This window comes from Rutilus rutilus (genome assembly GCF_951802725.1).
Source record: "Rutilus rutilus genome assembly, chromosome: 2".
NCBI classification, from domain to species: Eukaryota; Metazoa; Chordata; class Actinopteri; order Cypriniformes; family Leuciscidae; genus Rutilus; species Rutilus rutilus.
This window is the reverse complement of record NC_140210.1, coordinates 11,333,529-11,359,887: the sequence shown is the minus strand read 5'-3', so window position 1 is coordinate 11,359,887 and position 26,359 is coordinate 11,333,529. Positions and strand designations below refer to the sequence as shown.

General features: G+C 35.3%; 1 protein-coding gene and 1 long non-coding RNA gene across 2 annotated transcripts in view; one reads left to right on the top strand and one right to left on the bottom strand.

The window, feature by feature from the left end:
* pspc1 (paraspeckle component 1) overlaps nt 1-26,359 on the top strand; it is a 118,473-nt gene that overhangs the window by 3,689 nt on the left and 88,425 nt on the right. The gene's annotated exons all lie outside the window — the stretch shown is intronic.
* Nucleotides 13,182-20,056, bottom strand: LOC311278879. The gene is made up of 3 exons (XR_014625493.1): nt 18,318-20,056; nt 18,121-18,248; nt 13,182-17,994 (listed from the first exon to the last, which is right to left on the bottom strand). It is a non-coding gene; the product is annotated as an uncharacterized lncRNA (long non-coding RNA).

Here is a 26,359-nt window from a genome sequence, read left to right as displayed (position 1 = left end):
ATCTTCCCGAGCATTTCTCAGGGAATCTCTCCCAAGAAGCAAGGCCGGAGGATCTCAAACAAATTCCATTGAGGATCCCACCGTAAAACACAGATACAACAGTTTTTATAGAATTGAGAAAACAAATAAGACTAACATGTCACCTTCAATATGATTGGTTCAAAATAGGGATGGGCATTTTTCAAAAATATTGCATTCGAATATTCGGGCTCATAAAATTCGAATATTCGAATATTCGTTTATTTAAATGACGTTTAACGAAAAATACGTTATTTTTTAAGTTTTTTTTTCGCCATTTCTGAAGAAGCTTACGATTAGGCAATATACACAACAAGCTTACAACATGTTAAAGTTTTCTTTTAGTTGAAAACATTAAACAGTAGGCTAGGCCTATGTGTAAAAAAAATATATAAAAACAAAAGGATATAAGCTCAAGCAGCGCGAACGGAAAAAAACGCCTAATAAAGCAGAGTAGCAGATTGCGCCAGTTATCGTACAGAACGTACACATACACTCGAGTCAGCATATGATTATCGTGTTTATATTATTTCACGTTTATGTTGAGAAAAACAATAATATCCACATGGAGGGACGCCGCGAGCAATTTATGCTCGAGTGAGAAAACGCGCTGCGCTGACAGACGTTTCAGAGAAACAAAGATAACGGTGTTCTAGTTCCAAGTTTCTAACAGCACCTTGCGTTTTCTGTTTTTAAACCTCTCTCTCAAAGAAAACTTAAAGGAAGAATATACCTCAAAATCATTTTACTATTAGATAAGTTATCATCTCGGATCACTCGCACTACAGCTGCGCTTACCTGCAGTCGTGATGCAGTGATGGACAGCTGTCTGTCCTCAGTCGACTGCTGCTGTTTGGATTTCATGTGATTTCTCATTGTGGTGATGATATTATAACTCCAGATTAATTAATTAATTTGATCAAAAGTAATTCCATTTTGTAAAATCATTTAGTAACCTCATTTTCGACTAGTAATTCCAAACTTCGCGAGGCAGACGACGACATTATGATAAAATACAAACAACTTGTTAAACATGCGCCACAGTGCCACCCAGTGCATTTAATTATAACTGCGAGTTAGTGCTTTGGATTTATCAGGGATTCACTGCATTTACGACCCGCAAAGTATTTACGGCTTCATAAATTCGATAAAATTCGAATAGTATTTTATTTTTCGAATAATAATTACAGATCGAATATTCGAAAATTCGAATATTCGTGCACATCCCTAGTTCAAAAGCCCCAACCTTTTTCCTCTGTCACTGGCACAAGCAAACTCTGTTTTTGTGATTACTTATCACAAGGTTTGAGAACTAGTAATCTGTCTAGTTTCACTTCCCCTAATTGTTATACACACACACACACACACACACACACACACACACACACACACACACACACACACACACACACACACACACACTCACTCACTCACTCACTCACTCACTCAAAGTCACAAGTTTTCCCCAAAGAGTTTGGACACATTTAAAAGCATATGAATGTCATTCCTGCAAGAAAAACAAATGTTAGTTGATTAATTAAAGTTGATTAATTAAAATCCATCACATTCCCCTCTATCATATTCCTCTAATGAATTATTCCATACCCGCATGATTTACCTGCAATCTAATTTACCTTTACCAAATCATCCTGTTATAGTAATAATCCATGCAAGGGCACCTTTAATACCACCTGATATCTCTAATCATTTCCATGTTTCATCTTTTACTTTATAATACCTGTAAGATATTCCTTCAATCAGCATCCTAAGCTGTAATGAAAATACCACCTATTTCCAATGTTACCACATACCATCTTCTCATCTTCTTCCCAACATTCTATCTTTTGTAAAAAACTAAACATACCATAGTACATTGCCTTTATAACTTTAGTAGACCTTGAGCCAAGTTTAAGTATCATCTTTCTCTGGATTTTGAATCACATTGATCTATTAGGCCTTTAACAGGCTGATAACTGCTGATTAACCATTTTTCTTAACCTTATTTTGCTAGCTTTTAATTCAAGCAGGCAATTGTTTTACTTAGTAAGATCTATTTAAGGATCTTTATAATAAAATCTAACCAAAAAGGTTCTATAATTTTTCATTTTTATCCTTAACACAAATATCAATAATTTTATTATTTTGTTTCAAACAATGTCATTATTTTAAAATGAACTCTGTTTAACCCAGCTCTTGCCATGAGAATAGCCTTAGCTGCTGACATGCCATTTAATCTTTAACTATTTATCTTCCTACAGTCCTATTTTTCAGAATTAACTGATTTCACTGAAATGTCTAAACTGATTAGACTCATTTTAGTTTAAATTTAACATGTTTGGGTTGCATTGTTCTTGGTCTAGGTTTTATCTTTTTGCCCCCTACATAATTTGTTTTAATTCATGCTCTGGGCTTCATTAAAACATTAAAATCTTTAGTAATAAGTTGAAAATTTGGTTCTACTATAAAGCTCTTCGTAAATATGTTTCCCAAAATCAATCTCCTTTTGAAAGTTTTTCTTTTGCTATTTTAACAAGTGGAAACTATAAAAAATATTTAATTTAGTCATTCATTCATCACTATAGAAGTTTACCCAATTATCTATTTGGACCTAGTCCGGCAAAGTAACTTATCATCCATTCTCTTATTAGGGAATAACTATTGCCACTATTAATTTTTTTAGCATCTATGATATCTGAATTAGGTTTTGAAACCCTCAAGTTTGTTCAAAAATAGTTCTTTATTATTTTTTTTATTTTTTTTACAGTAATGTACCTAGTTAGAGTCCCTATACTCTATAGAATTAAGAGATTTTCCTCTTCACAATTTACGTGTACCTGAAATATTCAAATGAATCAGTAATTGTTCAAATCATGAGATCTAAATACTCAGTCCTACAGTATAGTTTGATTGAACCAAATAAAACATCATTAAACATCACACAAAATTAATTATTATGCTAAGCTTAAACCATTAGTTGGTCTACATCTTCCTCCAGATGTGTTGATCATCTCGTTGCCCCATGGACGTTCCATCTTCACCAGGGTGGTTCTTTGTGAACCGTTGCAATGGGCTTTCCCTCGTTGGCAAGGGAGGTACGTTACTAGCACGTCCTTGATCCCCCACTTTATGCTTTGCGTTGTCGTTGGGGTTTTCTGAGGCTGGTTGGTGTAGTTTAAGGTGAAAGGTTTGGGCGGAGGTGTCACTCTACAACCTTGCTGATAGTTGCAAGATTTTTCCTCAGATCACAACTGCACTCCACTGGACCTTGTTTGTGGAGTGAACCACAAGAACAATCTGTGAATGTAGACCTTAACCCTCTGGGGTCTGAGGTGTTTTCTGGGCCCTGGAGGTGTTCTGACATGCTCTGACATTTGTGCTTATTTCTGTTACTTGTGACATTTTCATGGCTAAAGTCTAATTACACTGTATTCAGCACAAACTCTGCTACAATAATATATCAGCAGCATGTATGTAAAAGTTTGTAGTTTTGAGATAATGACATTTATGCGTGGTTTGTGAAAATACAAAAAAAAATTCTCACTGAAATAAGGCCATGAAACCCATACTGATTATTTCTTCACAAGACTTTTGAAAATTGTATGACGTAGCCTAGAATATTTGCTCTAAAACGATGTGAAAATCACCCTGACTGCTCATTCAGATAAGACAATATATTGATTTAAAATTTTTACGACGTGTTTTGTGCCACAAAGCTTTATGCGGGAGCTCATTAATATGTAAGCTTTTCACACCTGAGAAAGACAAAGACCCTCCTCTAACTGCCCTATTAGGAGCTATCAGGCCCCTATCATTCTGAGCAACCTTGCACAAAGAATGAGGAGATTTAAAAAAGAATGGCTTTTAGATTGTTTGATTTATTTACAACACAACATAATCCAAAGATAACCAATGATCCAAAGACAGAGACCTTTGTGCCATTCCTAAAAACATTGTACATACCTTTCATTTCCAAGGTGTTTGATTTTCACTTTACCATGTTCATGTACAGAGACTCGTGTAAATGTTGAAGTCAGCAGGACTCAGTGGCATCTGGGCCCTGAAAAAAAAAAAAAAGTGAACATACTGATATCAAGAGAAAGGCCTGCACGATTTGGGGAATACATTTTAGATTTTTCTGGTTAAAATTGCTTTTTAAAATTCACAGAATACACACACACACACACAAATGTTTCCAACAATAATATAATGAACACCAGGTTTGTTGTGCCTTGTAGGCATAGGCTATGCGCAGTGCTGCATAAAATAATAATAACAATAACCATAGCAGCCTATAAATCTTCCAAAATATTTCAGTAACAACTAAGCTAGAGAAAAATATATTGATTAGCATGTTACTTCAAATGTTTCCATTCGTTATGATGATATGAAATGAGATAATAGTAAAAACATGAAGCCGTTTGGTGCGTTTTGCTTTTCGAATGTATCAAATATGATACATTCAAACGCGATCGCGCTCAAATATAAAACATTATGGTTACTATATACATATCTACGTTTGAGCAGATATCCACAAACACAGTAACAGTAAACACGGGTCTAAATATTACAATATTCACCATATATCTAGCAACAGTTCAACTGCAATGTGAAATTTATGCAACAATAACAAACTAATATGTAAGAATGTCTTACCTTACACCTTTCTTGTCTTCAAATCGCGTTCTTCTTCTTCTGAGGTAGCCTAAATCCAATGTAAGCTCACGGTGCGCCCTTTAAACTCGACGAAAAGCAGAGACTTGTGAAGTGTTTTGGTGTTTTGTTTTTGAGGTAATGAGCGCGTTCGCGTTCCATGTGGAGATTTGCATGTGAATGTCTTTTGCGCGAGTGGGCGTGTTCAAATTAAAAGTAATTAGGAAGTGTTTGAGAAGCTGGACATCTTGTTGGTTTTATACAAATTACTTAAACAGAGAATATTTGTTTTCAGTTTGAATCCGATCATTTAAAAGTACACACTTAAATGTTTATAAAGGTATATGGCTCATAAATGTGTGACAAGTATTCGCTGAGTTTTGTTTCAGTTTATAGACGTGCTCAAGAAAAAAAAGTTCACCGCGACGGAGAGGCAGAACGCACACCCTGTTTATTTTCTTTATTTTACAAAAGCACAATGTTTTGATTTGATTGTAAGTGGACACATACAAAAGTAGAAATATCACAGATTCTTTTTTTATATTTCTTTTTTTCTGTATGACCATAAATGACGGAGTAATTTAAGTTTATAGTTCTACAATGTGAAGAAAATCCAGCAAAACGCGCGGGCGCGTTTGCCGACCTCAGAGGGTTAAGTATTTTTGGTTAGTGACAACATGTATTAACATCTGCTTGTCTGGCCGGTCATCCTTTTTTGATGAGACCTGTAAAATTTCATGTTAAACAGTAACAAGACAATATTTTTATACATTTGGAACAGAATCAGTTCTGTTCGATGAGATCCATTATGAGATCCATTATGACATCCTGTAAAAGGAAAAAGTTAATTATGGGGTGGACAGGGCAAGCTTGCTTGCTCTCTGCCTTCCCAAAGTTATACACTGCGCAGGTGTTGCTCTGTTTCTGTCTGCCACAACAATAATTCAGCCCAGGATAGTTGGCCAAATTCATCCATGGTCGTTATTTTATTGGGCATATTTTACCCTGTGGGCCCACTTAATAAATTTAGATACAGCTGTTTTGATTGACATAATTTATTTGTCTTGGAACACCATCTTTCACACTCACTTTCACACACCCCTCTCTGGCCAGAGAATCATACCTTTTTGTCTGCCACAGCAGTTTATGAACTGAATGGGGAACATATATATTTATTAGGTGTGGAATACCACCAAATCTGAACAGTAACAAAGTTCGACGACGACAGAAACTACTGAACGTAGACACACTGTGGCATTCCCCTTGCGACAGTGTCTAAACGTTAGGATATCAATTTTCAATTGTCCGATGCAGTCGCCATGTGATTGAGTTTAATACAGTGGACGTAAACCTAACTTTTCAAAATCAAATTAAATACTTTAAATAATAATCGAATAGACCTAGTTGCAGTTTGAGAGAGTCCATTTTAATTTCTCAAATGCAATTTGTCCTTCTTTGCACAATTTCAATTTTCCAGCTTTTTGTTGTTGCTCATAAGCTATTTAAAAGAAGATTTAGAAATCTTCACACAATCTTTGATCCATGGACAAAAAGAAAATAACATTTCTATCTCATACCCATGATGAATACAGCATTGTATTGTGCATTGTGAAACAACATACATTGTTTCTATTGAATCTAGAAAATTACCGTTATTATTAAATGAAATGGAGTGACCAATATTTTTGCTTTTCTAGCCATAATTTCTCTTTAGACGCCTTGTGGCCTATATTGTATTTTTCTTTTCCATAGAAATCTGCATAGTCAATAACCTATTAATGCTTTTACATAACTCTCACTGCCATATCCAGCCTCAGTTTTAACTGAATGTTAACTTCCGCTATTGAACTACCTGCAGTAGGGCTGTTACTGGTACCTATTGAAAGCAGATTCAAAGTGTTAGTTGAAGAAATATGAAGAATTGCTGAAACCAGTGGATAATCAAAAACAATTAAGTTAAATAATAACTAAATTTGAAACGGTCTCTGTAGTGATAATTGAAAATGCATCACCTAGTCCACAAGGCTGATACATTGGATTGTCTTTCTGTGTGGATTGTCATTCAGTTGAACTTCAGGCTGATACATTGGATTGTCAGGCTGTGATGGCACTCTCCTCGGTCTGGCTTTTGATCCATCCTGCCACAAAATGTCCTAATGCATGGCAAAATTGTCTTTAGGAAAAGTCTCAAGTGAATTGTCACCTTTGCAGGCTGAATCAGTCTCCCCATGCTGACCCCTCTCAGAAGTGTCAACTTCCTCTTTCAGGAGAGCTGCTGCAGGCCCCACTTCCTCTTTCATTTTTCTGCTGTCATCCCACTTTTCAAGGCAGCTGTCTGAAGTCTTGAACACTCAGAGAACCGCAAAAATAAAATTAAACAGCTTAATTTCCAAAAGTCTATTCTGGTTTACAACAAAGCAATTCTTCAATTTATTAAAAAGCTTAGTACTTCATTGTGGAAAAAAGCAAGCACTTCATCGTTGCAAAGACGCAGGAAAGCTCTAATTAATGTAAACAAAAATAATTCAAAAATAAATAAAATGACTGTAATATGTCTGTTATGTGCCTGTTCAAATCACAATTTCTATTTAAAGTTGGTCACCCAATCTAATTCTCATTCAATGCACAATGCACAAAAAATTAGGCTTGTTCGACTTGAACCAGCGCTACACAGACCGATCGATGAATGACATCAAAGTACCGCGAGAGCGAATAGAAAGTAGACGGCTCCTTATGCTTTTGAATTGCTCTCACGGTACTTTGATGTCATAAACCGATCGGTCTGTGCAGCGCCGGTTCAAGTTGAACAAGCCTATGATCTTAGTTAAACAAACCATTGACTCTTAGAATCTCTGCAATGGATCAGTTTTTTTTCCCCCACACTGTCTCCCACAAGGGATAACGGGATACAAATTCTAGACACCTTCATATAGAAAGTATAACATTTAGACACGTTTAGGTAATATAGTACTATTTTTTCATCACTTTAAGAGCACCTATTGCTCGGTTTTATATTTCTCATCTATATAAATCGAAGTCTAACTCATAAAAGTTTCTTCATGACTCAAAATTTCCTAATTATCACAGAATGCATATTCCTATTATTATGATTTATAATTTTAACAATTTCTTCATTTTTTTTAATTGATTTCAAAATATAAAAATTCATAAATCTCAGGATAACAATATTGATCTATTTTATCTTGTCTCACTCTTTCAACTTTCTCTCATTTCTCTCTTTATCCTTCTTTATATTCAATCAGAATTAAAGTCTCATTTAAACAAAAAGCAAGTTTCATTACTACAGCATCTCAGGGTATTTTCCCTCCCAAATCTGGTTTCCAGCATGACAAGTTGCTATTTGCAGAACAAAGTTTCATTAACAGCTTTCTGGGCGCACTCTCAAATACAACAAATAAAATACTCAACATATACTAATTTGGTTGAATTTAACCATAATCATTGCCCCTATTAGCAAAGGTAAAACATTTAAAAGCAAAGGTAAAACATTTTTTAAATCACTCAAATCTTTTAAATCTGATTACCAGTTTTCTTCAAAATTTTACTTAACAGAAAAGCCCATTTTTAATAGCCCGCCAAAATGTGGTCGATTTTTCCCTAAACCTAACTATCTGGGTCTCGTCTACAAATCGACGTCCCTGAACGTCTACTGTCGACGTTTAGTCTATCTGGGTCTCGTCTACAAATCGACGTCCCCATTCAATAATAGTCACCTAACTAACTTGTTCCCCTAAACTAGCTTCCTTCCTAAACTAGCTTCCTGCGCAGGAATAAATCGACAAACAGACCTGCAAATGTCCTTTAAATGCTTTAATCACGGCCAGGAGATCTTCCCGAGCAGTTCTCAGGGAATCTCTCCCAAGAAGCAAGGCCAGAGGATCTCAGACAAATTCCATTGAGGATCCCACCGTAAAACACAGATACAACAGTTTTTATAGAATTGAGAAAACAAATAAGAGTAACATGTCACCTTCAATATGATTGGTTCAATTGGTTCAAAAGCCCCAACCTTTATCCTCTGTCACTGGCACAAGCAAACTCAGTTTTTTTTATTACTTCTCACAAGGTTTGAGAACTAGTAATCTGTCTAGTTTCACTTCCCCTAATTGTTATTTATACACACACACACACACACACACACACACACACACACTCACTCACTCAAAGTCACAAGTTTTCCCCAAAGAATTTGGACACATATAAAAGCATATGAATGTCATTCCTGCAAGAAAAACAAATGTTAGTTGATTAAAGTTGATTAATTAAAATCCATCACACCCTATTCGCACGGGATAAGTATTATCTGGGGACCTCGTGTGATTTAGAAATTACCCACCCACATCTGAATTTCGTGTGGCGCATTCGCACGGGATAAGCGAAGCCTGTGATTTTACTCGAAATTTACTGACTTATCTCCTGGATATGATGTCAATAGGCTATTGCTTGGAAATGTATTGTCGTTATTATAGGTCTAGCTGTATGATATATCATAAACAGAAGAATGTTCCTCACCACATGCTGCTATACATGTCATCCATCTCCATCTAATCATTCTTTTTGTTTTTGCTCCTCTGATGGTTTTCAGCTTTCTCTTTCTGCAAATTGTATAGTCATATCATGGTGTATAGCGATATGACCCTGCACCCAAAATACTATCAAAACACTCCAACGCAGCCTCCATTCTTCGCGAAAGATGGATTAAAAAAGCAAACAGGAAACAAACACCTTGAAAAAATCATAAACGACCCCGCCAAATCACAGAGATGCCGAATTGCACGGGACTAATATTATCACAGGACCTCGGTGTTCGGCGAAATATGGTAGGCCATTTGCGGGGGAATTTTTACTTCACAAATTACAGACATGGTCGATTCGCACCGGAATTTAGATCACAGACAACCTCCGCAATTATTACAAATTACTAGAGGCCACCAGGTAATACTTATCCTGTGCGAATGTTGTTCAACCATCTGCTTACGGAGTAAGTGGGCATCATTGATCATTATTTGCGTGAAAATATTTTCTCATAACATGAGTTCTGCTATTTGTAACACAATTCAAAGTGGAATTATCATGTACCAAGCAAACCTCTGTGTGGTTAAAATATTAAAACGCAGCATGCCAAAGTAAAAGTGTTTAAAAGCAGTGCATTCACTACAAATATTTCGGTAACACTTTATAATAACTGCATGCTATTAATCAATTGTTAAGCATTACTAAACAGTTAATTCATCATTTATAAAGCATTAATAGACATTAATAAGCAGTTTATACATACAGCTATAAATGCTTTATTCTTGATTTATAAGCATATCTATAATGTGTTTAATCATTGTATTTTCATACTTTATTAATGATCAATTTATCATTTCTAAATGAAGTATAGCATTATTTACAAACCAGTTACATTATTTACCATTATTTACAAACTAGGTGTAGTCATTGATTAATAAGATCAGTTAGAAAGTGTAAGTAAATGTCGTAAATGCAGGTAGTTATAAAGCATTTAGTAGTGGTCAGTGAACTATGTTTGTGAGCTCATCTAAAGTGAGGACTAGTTATGCCTTGTAAAGCATTTATAAAGGATATTTAAAGACTCATTGATCTTCTAAACAGAAAAAGGAAACAAACACACACAGTGATACAGAACATAGAAATATTTAACAGCCTTTAAATCTCCTTTGTAAACACTTTACAAGGCATAACTAGTCCTCACTTTAGATGAGCTCACAAAAATAGTTAACAGACCACTACTAAATGCTTTATAACTACCTGAATTAACCCTGAATTACAGTAGAAATACATGTTAATAAAGCATTTATTAACACACTAAGTAACTATTACTATATATCTGAATAATATGTATTTAAACAGTTTATTAATCATATACTTTATTAATCATTTACATTAATAAAGTATGAAAATACAATTATTAAACATTACAGATTATAAACATTATAGATATGCTTATAAATCAAGAACAAAGCATTTATAACTGTATTTATAAACTGATTATTAATGTCTTAATGCTTTATAAATGACGAATTAACTGTTTACTAATGCTTAACTAATGATTAATAGCGTGCAGTTATTATAAAGTGTTACCAATATTTCTATTTAAATTAATTAAAAATGTTGTAACTTTTAGATAGTGATTTCATCAAAGTTTAGTGCTTAACTAAAATGAGACTGGCATATTTAATCTAAATGAGCAATATCACACGAATAGCAGTGCGATATGCTGTATATCAGCACGGCTGTGATTAGGCCGTAGGTAATCACAGCGTGCTGATATACAGCCACATCGCTCTGCTATGATTGTGATATTGTGTTTATACAACAGTTCGATGGCACAAGTGTGTAAATAAATAAGAAACAACAGCATGTGTCTTTAAAAACCCTCTGTAGTGCGGACCTTCCGCCATGGATTCAAATCTCAAGTTGACAGTTGAGCCTAAGCCTCCGTTACTAATTCTAAAATGTCTCTTTAGAACTAGTAACAAAGGAATGTTGAGTTGTTTCATTGATGCTTGTTTTATTATGTAGACAGAGTACAGCATTATGGTCTAATGAGAGAGATCGACTAAACAAGTATATTACCTGCATCTGATATAGCATTCATTCTTCAGGTCGATGTCCATAACATTATATCCTAAAAAAATCTTTTTGAATGTTGCCATATTATTTATATAAAATAATATTTATTGAACAACAAACCCCAGTCCGAGCTTTTCTGTTAAAAGAACACGTTTTCTACCCTGTCTTTTCAATAGTATCTGGCAACCATGCGTACGCTCTCTCTACAGTGCTGAAGAAGTGCGGATGATCTGAAAACACAGACAAGTAAGCTGGAGTTCAGCGATCTTCATTTGAGATTTTCTACTTAAATTAAAGTGTCATTCAGTCGGTCTGTGTTCTGGGTTTGTGCGACTAAATCTGCAATCAAAATGCTGGCTGATATCCAGCAGTGGTTCTCAAACCGAGGTACGTGGGGTGACCGGGGTTACACAAACAAAATGCTGAGTTTTGCTGTTCATTTAATACAACTCCACCTTAAAATAAAACGGAGTATGTATTTCTAGCAGGTAAAAAGCTGTAAATGGGTACGTGACATCCAATCAAATTTCCTCATCTTTCACGGTGAAAACTGACTGCAGTGCATCCACACAAGTCAGCAAATCGCACTACATAGTCCTGTTCTCGACAATATACCTTTGTAAAAGTTGGGATTTAACACTCACTAGCATGAAGAACAAATATAGACACAGTCCTTTCTTTCTTTCTTTCTTTCTTTCTTTCTTTCTTTCTTTCTTTCTTTCTTTCTTTCTTTCTAACTAATCTTTATTTTTTCTTTCTTTCAAATCTTTATTTTTTCTTTCTTTCTTTCAAACTATATTTTTTCTTTCTTTCAAACTCTTTATTTTATTTTTTTCTAACTAATCTTTCTTTCTTTCTTTCTTTCTTTCTTTCTTTCTTTTTTTCTATCTATCTATCTATCTATCTATCTAATCTTTCTTTCTTCAAACTATTTCTATCTATCTATCTATCTATCTATCTTTCTAACTAATCTTTCTTTCTTCAAACTATGTCTATCTATCGTCAAACTTTCTATCTATCTTCAAACTATCTATCTATCTATCTATCTATCAATCAATCTTTCTAACTAATCTTTCTTTCTTCAAACTATTTCTATCTATCGTCAAACTTTCTATCTATCTATCTTCAAACTATTTCTATCTATCTGTTGGAAACTTTTCCTTCGTCAAAGCAGAGACCAGGAGACGTTGGGATATCTTTCAACAGAAGTTACTCTTTATTGAGAACTCGCTGTACGTTGCTGTAGTCATCCAACTCAAGTCTGACTAAGGAATGTTGCCTTGCAATTTATATACATTTAGGGGGAGGGATTTACATTGAGGTTAAACAAAGCATGTAAATAAAGTAGCCTACATGAGTCAGCTCGTTTACAGAGATTTCCTGATCTAATCAGGAATGCTAATCCAGTCAGCCTGACAGTATCACCCATACCTTCACATTATCATAGCTTAACTTGGGACAATGACACTGTTCAGGAGGTGCATACAGACAAAAGGTTAATGTCAGACACCTGGGTTGCTTGACTTCATCTTCTTTGAATCTAATCATCTATGCCTCAATGTAAAACACAAGGTAACCTAATTTAAACATTTATTTGTAATACAACAGTTCCCCCTTTGAGAGTTCTAATAACTCTCACAAAATACAAATTTAGACACTTAAAAGTTCATTCTTGTAACTTGTGATCGTTACAGGCACATAGCACATGTTCTGTGTTGCTTATCTGTAATTGCATGCTGACACAGAAACAAACATGCAATTAGGGTCCGTGAAGTTCTTACGGGTAATAGTCTTTTCTGGTTGGAACTGTCATTTTCTCGTGAGAGACGCGAGTCCTTTTTTGAATGAAACACTTGATACTGTGGACGCATAGATGGTACGCCAGTAGGAGAAATAACAGCAGAATTGCTATTTCCTTGATCCACAGCCAGGGTTTACCTAACAAGTTTCCGAACCATGAAGAATTATCTTCAGTCATCTGGTGTAATTTTGCTGAAAGATCAAGAATGTCAAGATCAAGTTCTTTGTTGGATCCATTAACCCGGTGCAGCACTGAGGGCCAATAATGGTGCAGGCTCCCCCTTGCGTTGCAAGAATGTAATCCAAGGCCACTCTGTTCTGTAAGATCATTATCTTGTGCGAAGCGAGAGTGTTTGTGATGTTACCCAGGGCCAAAGCCGTATCATTGGCCAATTTCTACAGAATTCGATAAGCTTCTGACTTGATCAAGGGCCTGCATGACACCATAAGACGGGATTAATGCTCCAAGAGTTCTTGACCACCATGTTTGTGCACAAGTGAGTCCTAGAATGCAGCCATCTTCTTTGTTCGTGGTAGAAGCTGAATTTTGTAGATGTGGAGTGCTTGGGGTGGAGTGTGTATTTTCTCTGATAGCTGGTAGAACATAAACCAGTGTGCACCTGCCGTTGAATTGGCTGGGTAGGATGTTGTAGACAGAAGAGTCTTCTTTCTAACTAATGTATCTTTCTTTCTACATAATCCATCTTTCTTTTAACCTTTCTTTCTTTTTAACTTATCCATCTTTCTTTCTTTCTAACTAACTAATCCACCTTTCTTTCTTTCTTTCTTTCTTTCTTTCTTTCTTTCTTTCTTTCTTTCTTTCTTTCAACTAATATATCTTTCAAACTAACTAATTCATCTATCTATATTTCTTTCTTTCTAACTAATCTATCTTTCTCTCTTTCTTTCTAACTAATCTATATTTCTTTCTTTCTAACTAATCTATCTTTCTTTCTCTCTTTCTTTCTAACTAATCTATCTTTCTTTCTTTCTTTCTTTCTTTCTGTCTTTCTAATAGGGATGTCCCAATACCGATACTGGCATCGGGAATCGGGCCGATACTGTCCTCATATACTCGTACTCATAAAAATTCGCCGATACCACGTACATTTTGCAAAACGAAAATGGCCGCCATTTGCATTTTCGCTTCTGCTTTGTGGAGGTGAACTGAGGCATAGAAAAGTATAATGTCGGTGGTTTGGGCTCATTTCACAGGGCTCGAACAAGGTGCGTGTGTATAGTAACATAGCTGTGGTGCGCGAGCTGATAAGAGAAAAACAAGCAGTGGATTAAGTGCGCAACGGCACAGACGCGCGAGCTGGTCGAGCACAAGTTTAAGTCGGATGTCAATGGCAAAGAAAATAAAACGAGGCATGTAGCTTATTAACGTTAACTGACGAGAGAGAGATAGAGAGCGAGCGAGCGCACTTCTGTTGAATGCTCTTGATTGCTGATCGTTCACTCAGCACATGTTATTTGGATGAAAACTAAATCGTATATGTAAGTAAAGTAAAACATGAACTGTTACCTTATTTAACCCTCTGGGGTCTAAGGTGTTTTTGGGGCCCTTGGGATGTTTTGACATGCCCTGACATTTGTGCTTTTTTCAGTTATTTATAAACATGATAATGGCAAAGGTGTAAATTCACTCTATATAGCACAAACAGGGCTACCATAATATGTGAGCAACATGAATGTAGATGTTTGTATTTTTAAGAGAATGTTTATGCGTGGTTATTGGAAAAAATAAAAATGAAAGTTGCTGAAATAAGACCACAAAACTCATACTAAATATGTGTCAATAAGACTTTTGACTAATGGATGTTGTCGCTTCGAGTTCTGGCTTCAAAATTATGTGAAAATAGTCTTGCTTTATCGTTCACATAAACCAATACATTGATTTAAATTGTGTAAAACAGGTTTTGCTTGGAAAGCCAATATGCGAGGGGGGCGTGAAGGAGGAGTAGTTTACACCTGAGAATACAATGTCCCACCCACTCTGCATAATGAGCCATTCATTCAGGTGTGACACTGACTGAGCCACAATGCAAGGACAAAAGATATATTTAGAAGAAGACTTATATTGACCATTTAAGATTTTGCTTACATCTATTTTGTAAATACACTGTAAAAAATAAAAAGTTGAGTAAACTTAAAAAAGTGAAGCAACCAGCTGCAAAGCATTTTTGAGTTTACTCAACTTCAGTGGTCGAAGTTCATCCAACTACCAGTCCAACTCAAAGAAACGAGTAAGCACAACTACAGAGGTCCTGAAGTTCAGTAAACTCAAAAAAGCTTTGCAGCTGGTTGCTTCACTTTTTTAAGTTGATTCAATTTTTAACTTTTTTAAGTTGATTCAACTTTTTTACTTTTTTAAGTTGATTCAACTTTTTCAAATATCTCACCCAGATACTTGTACAGCCTTCACATTAAGAATCCAAATGCAGGGAGTAAACCATACTGTAAATACAACACAATACAAAAGACATTGCTATCATTACAGAACTTATTTATTGACAAATATTCTGCAAAACAACACATTTTCTATTTGCATTAGGTACACATATTTTAAGGTGATGAAGTTCTATTCCACTCTTCAAGATTTATTTAAAAAAAAAAAAAAAACACTATGCACAAAATTAGAGTACAAACTGGAATAAATAAATGCTCAACCTTACAATTATCCATATGGATTGCAGCTACTTGGACAATCTTTTGAAGGACTATGCAAAAAAAAAAAAAAAATCAGCCTTGCGGAGCACTTTAGGTCAAGATAAATAAACGTGTTTTTTTTCTAAACAAACTAAACAATTTTTTTCTTAACCAGTTACTACTGGTGTATTTTAATGCTTTAGAATAGTTAACATTGGGGCCATAAATCAAGCCAAAGAGGAGAGTAACAACTGTGGCAAAGGTCTTGCACATTATCTGGCCCAAACTGCTCTTATAGTACTACAGAGAGGCACCTTATATTTGGGTTTGAGTGGACAGTGGCAACATCATCTTCAACGATAGTTAAGGTCCTCATCTTCTCCCCTTGTGAATGTCTTCTGGCTCTGTGTCCTGCAGTAGAAAATAAATCAGCATAAAATTAGGGTCATTTTTTTATTGTATTGAATTATGTTAGACCACAGAGTGTTCCTAAAGGTATGCTCATGTAACTTCACTTGAAAAGTAAAGGTGGTCATGTTTTTTAAGCATGTTCAAATTCAGCCATAGAGCTAAAACTGATAAACGGAAAACATTTTCTCAACTCCAAACAATGCCATATCAGCACTGATGTGATTGCCTGTGGCATTCGTCCACAGCAGAATCCACAGCCATTCTGATTTAATGTTTTTTTTAGTTTTAGTTTAGTTATTTTAGGTCACCCAAAATCGTACATGTATTAAGGCACACATTCTGTTCATCACCCAAAACTGGTCATATTGCATCAGTGAAGATTGGTTTAAATCACTAGAGTCACATGGATTACTTTCATGCTGCCTTTTCTTGTTTATATCTCCTATATTCATATTCTTTCATATTACATTAATTGTATTTACTCTGCTATTGCTACATTACTGTTTAACCTTATGATTGTGCACTGTATTGTTTTAAGGCGAGACACTACAGGTGAATAGGGTAAATTTTTTAACTAGCAGATATCACCATGAAACTTTCCCAGTTGATTACCTACATTAAGATGAGAAAAAAATGTATTACAAGTTTTCTGTAATTGAATGTTTAAATATGCAAATCAGGCAATATCTAATCAAATATGCACTAATTTGCATATATTTTAAAAAACGATGTCTGAGTATTGGATAAAGCCAGGTTAAAAATAATTTTTTCCTTGTGTTTACATATTAGATGGGAAAAAAATTACAGAGGGATTTATGGATATCTACTTTTGTTATCCTGTAAATCAGAAAATACTGTAAATAGCCTTAAAAAAATGATTTTCGCCATGTTTTTTGGAATAAAATGTTATATAAATCAGGCTAGGAATAATATATTTACAAATCCCTCTGTAAATGTCTTCATAATATAACTAGGTACAAGTCTGGAAAGTTTGGTGTATATAGGTGCTACTGAAGTGGAGATTTCGTCCTTGGAGTATGAGAGAAAAGTCATTTTGAGAAAACGGGCTTTAAAGATTTTTCATCAGCCAATGAGATTGCGCATTCAGCCCTTTTACTTTCACGATTGGTTGCTGATAGAAAGGAAATGACCATATTTGGATCCGACAGGATTGTACACAACAGAGAGAGCTTCCTAACGGTGCTTCTGATGACAGGCTGACGGCAGAGATCGCGGAGCAGCACGTTGATTAAGAACGCGAACTTTTGTTGAATTTATGAGAAATCTACAGACGCAAACAGACAAAGTGTAATAAAATAAAGACCTAAATGTGTATTTCGGACTTTTTTTCAACACAAGTCTGAAAGAAGACATGTTATTGAAGACAAATATCCCCAAATCTCAAAATTGACCAGTAAAAAAAAAACGATGTTTTTGCCTGCCGTGTCTCGCCTTAACAGGTTAGATATCAGAGGGAATGTCTCCGGACAGTGTTGTGAAGCAGTAATTTTCCACTGTCTTTGCTTTGGTAAAATAACAGCTTGTTGAATTTGTGCTATCAGATGAAGTCAAACTGATCACTGAGAAAGTTTCAACTACAATTATTTAATAAAGTAATTTTTACCATGACTTTGTCTGTTGATGATAAGTTTTGTATATCACACAAAACCTATCTCTTAACAGCATCTGGTAAATAGGTGAAATATATCAGGTGTGAGTGTATATGCTGATGATCTTCTTACCAGGCAAGTCTTCAGGATGTTTCCAGAGTTTTCCCTCATAAACAAAGGCAGACCTTTAAGAGTTGTAGACTTTCTTTGAGGAAGCACATTGGAGTTTCTGTGTCTGAAAGACAGAAAAACAAATATGGAACAAGTTATATACAAAGTGAAGCATGGGAATTACCTTGAAAAAGAGATGGCACCATTCAGCCTTTAACCAGAGAGATATGATCACATGCAAAATAATTACTTGATGATCAAGTGAGGATCTTCATCTCCACCACTTGCTCTGTACAACTAGATGTGTATTCATTTAACTAAGAGAAAAAGGTGCTCTTCGGATCAGTTTGTGTGATACTGTAATACTCAGCAGAGACCCTAAAAAAACAAAAAAAAAAAACATTGTTGAAACAGTAAGAAACAGTAAGTAAATTCAGTTCAACTCACCTGATCTTTTAAAAAATAAAGGCCACTGTTTTAGCACATCCAAGGATCTTGTCACTGTACTGATGTTCTTTAGTCTAAAAAGGACAAATACAACAGAACAAAGATACATAATTTTATTAAACAAAACAACAACAAAAAAATCAGTTACAGTTAGTAGTTAATTTAACATGTAGCAAAAATAATACAGAAAATGAATAATCAAATGGAAAAAGAATCAATGCATAGGTTTCACTGTATTTACAGCGATTTTGTCTTTTGTTAATTGATTAACATTAAGGATTTAGCCTAATATTTAAGGATACACAATATTTTTATCCTATTCACTTTAAAACATACCGCACACATACTACCCATTCTATTATTTGATATGCAAAGCTAACATACATATTTTTAACATAACACATTAGTTTTGCATAGGCTTCTATTATTACATTTTTCCTCTAAATTGTATTGTATTGTATTTAATTATATTGCACTACTGTAGAATGACTGAGCCTCAACCTAAGCATGTACAAATTGTAACTGAAATTTGTATACGTGACAAATAAACTTGAAATTAAATTGAACGGACTGCGGTCACTTTAAGAGCTCATGGATCTAATACTGAAACATCTAGGTTTCACCAAATTGGTTATGTTCACTTAAGACATTGCCGACTGTGTTTACTTGAATACTTTTTTTGTTTTGTTTTTTGTTATTGACATAATTGTATGTGTATGTCATTATTAAATCGCAATACGCCACGAAAGATAGCTGAATTCGCACTCAGATTCTGTCCGAGTCCGAGAGAAGCGGCAGAATGTCTCTCAATCAGCGCAAGCACCGCATTTAAGTCTTTATTCACGACTTACTGAGCTTAACATTTTTAACATCTTTTAAACACCATGCACGTCCTTGTCCTTCTTTTTCAAGCATGTTTCCTCACTCTAACGTTAGTCTGGGTAACTTTAGCACGTTAAGTAGCAATGTGCTACGTGGATAATCTCTAACAATAGAAACTTATCGTCACCACAAAATATATCTTTTAACATAATACTATATTTTATCAACATATGTGTACAATTTATAGCCTATTTTCATTCATAAAGCTTAAAGAAAACTTACCGCAATCAGATGAAATCCAGTCCCTTCGATAGCGTGGTTGGAGGAGGAAACCCCAAGTAACGTACAGCGAGACAGACTGCGCATGCGCGATGACGGGAAGTTAAACGTTCGAACTATGAAATCAAAATATTAAGTTTTCTCAACTTAATTGTTTGTGTTTATTGGACAAAATAGTAGTGCACTTGCAGTTAAATAGTTTTTATAAGTAAACTCAACATTGCAGTAAAAAATTTGCCCACTCAACTTAAAATTTTAAACTGAGTTAACAATTTGCAAGTTGGATTTTTTACAGTGTATGTTTTGCTATTTTATAAAAAACATATGAGCAGAAATTGCTAAACAAAAGCTTATTTGATGTGGCAGTATATTCTACAGTAAAAACTGTACCCAAATCTAGTCAACAAAATGTTGTCTTTCATATTTCGCCTGACTGTAACGTTGTTTTTATGAAATATTAGGGCATATAAATGTTAATTTGCAGTTTAATACGTTGCTTATACAAATAGCCTACATTTTATTTCAACATTGTAGCGTAAATGCCTCTGGGTTAATGCGAATTAGCTCAAGGATATAGGGAATTTTAGAAATATTAATAATCATAACTCATGGTCATAATTCATAAATCGCATATGCATTTACTTTATCAATTATAAGAAATGCCTTGTTCTGTAACAGGTCTCGTCATCCGTTATTCGTCCCGCGAATAAATGTAAGACTATCACAGTTAAGAAGAAGTATTCCTGTTTACAAAACTCCAAGAAAGTTTATCTTCTGGCCACGAAGACAAAACCTCTTTGGGTTTATAAATTAAAACTACTCAAAGTAGTTTTATAATATAGAGCAGGGGTGTCAAACCGGTTCCACGGAGGGCCTAGTGTATGCAGGTTTTTGGTCTTTCCCTTCAATTAGTGCCCAATTAAGACCTAGACTACCAGGTGAGGGGAGATCTTAGCCAATTAGTGACCTACTCAATCAGTTTGGTTCAAGGTAAAAGAGAAAACCTGCATACACTAGGCCCTCCGTGGAACCGGTTTGACACCCCTGATATAGAGCCTGTAGCTTTATAGATCTTTTGTTTCATTGATTTTATAAAAAGTGGGTTTTCAAACACAGAGACAATTAAAAGTATAAATGGGTTTATTAATAAAATGGCACACGCTAGAGATTATAAGCTACAAATATAAACGTACGTAAAATGCAAACAATAAAACAAACAAACATTTAAACAAACATGACGTGATCGGAATGAATGACATGAAAGAAAGAAAGCAAGAAAGAAATAAAGAGATAAGAGATAGAGGGTAACTTAATTCACAGACCTACGAGCTAGACACCAGGAATCAACTGTTACAGAGATCGAAAGATACTTGCAAGTCTGTTCTCTGTTCGGGTGAGGCTGAGACAGGAAGGAAACACGGACAGTGTCCTGTTTCTGCTGCGTCTTCTGGTGTCGCGGGAAGCTTGAAAGGCTCACTGAATGTAACGTTACCGAGAAAGTTCAGATCGTTTCCCTTTTGGAGGGGAAAGGCACGTATGAGCTTAGTTGCAAAGAACGGCAGCTACGACTCGAACATGTGTTGGTCCGAGGAGAAGGCCTGAGCCTTTCAGATGTTTCTTGAAGCCGGGGAGAAGAGAGCAGGGATCAGAGGTCAGGGATGAGAGAGACCGGAGAAGAGAAGAGAGAGAGAAGTGGGGGTCTCTTCCTTTTAACAGACATCTGTTTACGCCCTGTTTTGGGGACAGAGCGAATCAAAACTTCTGATCTGTAGCGGGAAGAAGTCTTCTTTGTGTGAAGAAAAACACGCCCCCTTTTACCATATGTCTTATGAGGGAAAGGATTCATACTTAGAAATATGATATTTCCTGGAACAATTTAAGTATTATTGTACTTTGCAGTCAAGATTCGACTCCGTTAGATGGAGAGGATTACAGAGATATCAATTATGACAGGTAAAGATTGGGGAAACATAACGTTACATTTATATGCATAATTACACACAAATAAAGTTTGATTAAACACACAATAAAGTTGTCAGTGTTTCCGTTATGGCAAGTGACGACACTTTGAGAAACATAGGAATACATATCAACATTCAGTGGCTTGTTATGTGGGGGAATATCTGTTTCAAAGTCCAGAGTGTGTGTGTGGAATGCTGGAATGCCTGCTTTCCTGGGTCGTAAAGTTTTATGGTCTGAGGTAGGGTTACAACAAGACACGACTGAGGAATTCCCTTCAATGAACATTTAGAATTCAAAACTATACTCTAGCAAACCAAACCTCTATCACACGTGCATATAGGAAGGTACACACATTATAAAATAAAATAAAAGATATTTCTCTTATTCTCAGTTATACACAAAAGGGCGTTTGTGTGTGTGTGCGGAATGTCATGAGGCTGTAAAGTTGGGGGATACGAGTCACATGGGTGTACCAGCCAAACTGGCGCTGGCAAATTGGTCCTCGTGGGGCAATTATTAACCAGCAAGGACAAAGACGATGTGTTTTGCCATCACATGATTCACTTAATCTGAAAAGCAGATGCCATTGTTGCTACAACATATTTCAGTCGATTTTTACTCATCTCAGTATAGCAATACAGTTTGCTAAAACATCATCATTCATTCACACACAGAAAGCGATTTAAATTTAAACGGTCTTTTTGCGAGCTGTGGTAAACAGCGCGCATCTCTGCCGTTCATTCATTCACAAACAGAAACGCGATTCACTTGAGAAGGAAAAAAAAACTTACTACAGTATTCCTCAGCTCAGTCGGATCCTTGCTCCACGAAATACCCACACTTCTGAGGTCCATTTTCCATTATTATTATTCCACACAGCGCTGCGAGACGGTGTAAACAAGTAATGATCTGAATAAACTTGTGTTTTCTCGAGCTGATATGGGGGCGTTCACAGGTTTGCGTGGATTGCCTCATTCATTTGCGTTTGAATAGCGCGCGCTCTCTGGGGCGTGGTCACATTACATTTGAATGAGCTCGACTGGAATCACTCTCTTTTCATACAGATTTCACAAGCTGAGAATATTTGTTTTCTATATAAATTACTTAATTTAAAAGAAGAGAATTCAAGCTTCATGCCTGTGTGTCTGTATGTCTGTTTGACTGAGTATTCGCTGAGTTATTGTTCATTTTCGGACGCGTTTCAGAATGGACTTCACTGACAGAGAGAAGGCAGAACTCGCTTCGTGTTTATTTTTCTTTATTTGGCAAAAAGCACAACACTTTGTTTTTATTGTGAGTATACACAAAAATAATACACATTTAACAGAATCGATTGATGTATGAAACTTGTTTGTAATATCAAAGTCAACAGAGCAAAATTAATCTCTTTTGAACTGATAAAAAAAAAAGCGAGCTGGTATCGCCGGCGATACCGCCGACCCCAGGGGGTTAAGTATAACGCGTGGTTTCCTACATTATTACAGGACATGTGCAGGTCAAGAAGTTCCATGAACGCAAACATCCGAAGCGCGGATTTGATTCTTTCTTTCTAACTAATCCTTCTTTCTTTCTTTGTTTCTAACTAATCTATCTTTCTTTCTTTCTAACTAATCCATCTTTCTTTCTTTGTTTCTAACTAATCTTTCTTTGTTTCTAACTAATCTTTCTTTCTTTGTTTCTAAACAATCTTTCTTTCTTTGTTTCTAACTAATCTTTCTTTTTCAAACTAACTAATATATATTTTTCAAACTAATTCATCTATCTATACTTCTCTTTCTAACTAATCTATCTGTCTTTCTAACTAATCTTTCTTTCTAACTAATCTTTCTTTCTAACTAATGTCTATCTATATTTCTTTTTTTCTAACTAATCTTTTTTCTTTCTAACTAATCTATTTTTCAAACTAATTCTTCTTTCTTTCTTTCTTTCTTTCTTTCTTTCTTTCTTTCTTTCTTTCTTTCTTTCTTTCTTTCTTTCTTTCTTTCTTTCTTTCTTTCTTTCAAACTAATTCATCTATCTATATTTCTGTCTTTCTTTCTTTCAAACTAATTCATCTATCTATATTTCTGTCTTTCTAACTAATCTATCTGTCTTTCTAAATAATCTTTCTTTCTAACTAATCTGTCTATCTATATTTTTTCTTTCTAATATTTCTTTCTTTCTTTCTTTCTAACTAATCTATCTATTTCTTTCTTTCTAACTAATCTATCTATATTTCTTTCTTTCTAACTAATCTATCTATATTTCTTTCTTTCTTTCTTTCTTTCTTTCTTTCTTTCTTTCTTTCTTTCTTTCTTTCTTTCTTTCTTTCTTTCTTTCTTTCTTTCAAACTAATTCATCTATCTATATTTCTGTCTTTCTTTCTTTCAAACTAATTCATCTATCTATATTTCTGTCTTTCTAACTTATCTATCTATATTTCTGTCTTTCTAACTAATCTATCTGTCTTTCTAAATAATCTTTCTTTCTAACTAATCTGTCTATCTATATTTTTTCTTTCTAATATTTCTTTCTTTCTTTCTTTCTTTCTTTCTTTCTAACTAATCTATCTATTTCTTTCTTTCTAACTAATCTATCTATATTTCTTTCTTTCTAACTAATCTATCTATATTTCTTTCTTTCTAACTAATCTATCTATATTTCTTTCTTTCTAATTCATCTATCTATATTTCTGTCTTTCTAATTCATCTATCTATATTTCTGTCTTTCTAACTTATCTATCTATATTTCTCTTTCTAATTCATCTATCTATATTTCTGTCTTTCTAACTAATCTATCTATCTATATTTCTGTCTTTCTAACTTATCTATCTGTCTTTCTAACTAATCTTTCTTTCTAAATAATCTTTCTAACTAATCTGTCTATCTATATTTTTTCTTTCTAATATTTCTTTCTTTCTAACTAATCTATCTATATTTCTTTCTTTCTAACTAATCTTTCTTTTTTCTTTCTAACTAATCTGTCTTTCTTTCAAACTAATTCATCTTTCTTTCTTTCTTTCTTTCTTTCTTTCTTTCTTTCTTTCAAACTAATTCGTAGCAACTTCTTAGCAACCGCCTAGCAACCACCCAGAATACCCTAGCAACCGCCTAGCAACCACCCAGAATACCCTAGCAACCACCTAGAACACCCTAGGAACCACCCAAAATACCCTAGCAACCACCCAGGACACCCTAGCAACAACCTAGCAACCACCCAGAACACCCTAGCAACCGCCCAAAATACCCTAGCAACACCATAGCAACCACCAATAACATCCTAGCAACCGCCTAGCAAAAACGTTCTGGTCCAAACTTTCTCAAGCCAACTTAAAGTTTGTCTCGACGAACTTTCGCATCTAGTTAAGTTGGCTTGAGAAAGCCAACTTACTGATATTGTACTTAAACTTATTAAGTTGGCTTGAGTGAGCCAACTTACTGATATTGTATTTAAACTTAAGTTGGCTTGAGAGAGCCAACTTACTAATATTGTACTTAAACGTATTATTATTCTTCTGAGACTAAAAATTTCTATATCAAACTCCTCCTAGAGCTTTAACTCTACATACTCCAAACTCGGCTCAGACACTCAAACTGATCTGGCCAGGTGTGCTCTATCTTTTCAGACTGATCAGACTTAGTTTTCCTAAAAATGACGATCAAAACTCGGAAAAACTCCCATTGACTTACATTGGGGAGTTCTAAAAAATTCTAATTTAGATTCAAACTCACCAACCGACAAAAATTCAAATCTAAACACCTTGAAGACTAAACCAAACTGCCGTTCTATATACTATGAGCCATTGAGACTCATTTAAACTAATAAACTCTAAACTCATACACTTATAAACTAATTAACTTATAAACTCATGAATTCATAGACTTATGAACTCTTAAACTCATAAATTAATAAACTCTGAACTCTTAAACTCATTTAAACTTATAAACTCTAAACTCATTTAAACTTATAAACTCAAAACTCAAACTTGTACACTTATAAACTCATCAATTTATACACTTATAAACTCTAAACTCAGACACACACACACACACGAGTTTATGAGTGAGTGTGTGAGCGAGTTAGTGGGTGTGTGTGTGTGTGTGTGTGTGTGTGTGTCTGTCTGTCTGTCTGTCTGTCTGTCTATCTAACTTATCTATCTATCTGTCATAAACTTCAAACTACTGTAAACTACTTTAAACTTCAAACCACTTTAAACTTCTTAGGTTTAAAGCTCCCAGCTCCCAAGCTACTCCATAGCAACCAAACTCGAGTACCCTAGCAACCGTTTTGTAAGACCTATATCTCTGTATCAGAACATCGTATAGAGATGAGGTTTGGCTCTTTTGACTCATGCTAGCAAACAGCACTTCCAACATGCTACACATGCTAGCAGTGAATAGCTACATGCTAATAGTGATTAGTTAAGTGCTAAATCAAGCCAAGATCATGCTAAGAACTCTATAAAAGCTCCATAGTAACCATCTGTGACAACTACCAACCACCTAGTAACACCATAGCAACCACCCAAAAACACCTTAGCAACCGCCCTGAATGCCCTAGCAACCACCTAGCAACACCATAGCAACCACCCAAAACACCCTAGCAACCGCCCAGAACACCCTAGCAACCACCCAGAATACCATAGCAACCACCTAGCAACACCCTAGCAACCACCCAGAATACCATAGCAACCGCCTAGTAACCGCATTGAATACCTTTGCAACTGCCTAGCAACACCATAGCAACCACCCAGAACACCCTAGAAACCGCCTAGCAACCACCCAGAATACCTTAGCAAACGCCTAGCAACACCATAGCAACCACCCAGAACACCCTAGCAACCGCCTAGCAACACCCTAGCAACCACCCAGAACACCCTAGCAACCGCCTAGCAACCACCCAAAATACCCTAGCAACCGCCTAGTAACCACCAAAAATATCCTAGCAACCGCCTAGCAACCACCCAAAAGACCCTAGCAACCGCCTAGCAACCACCCAGA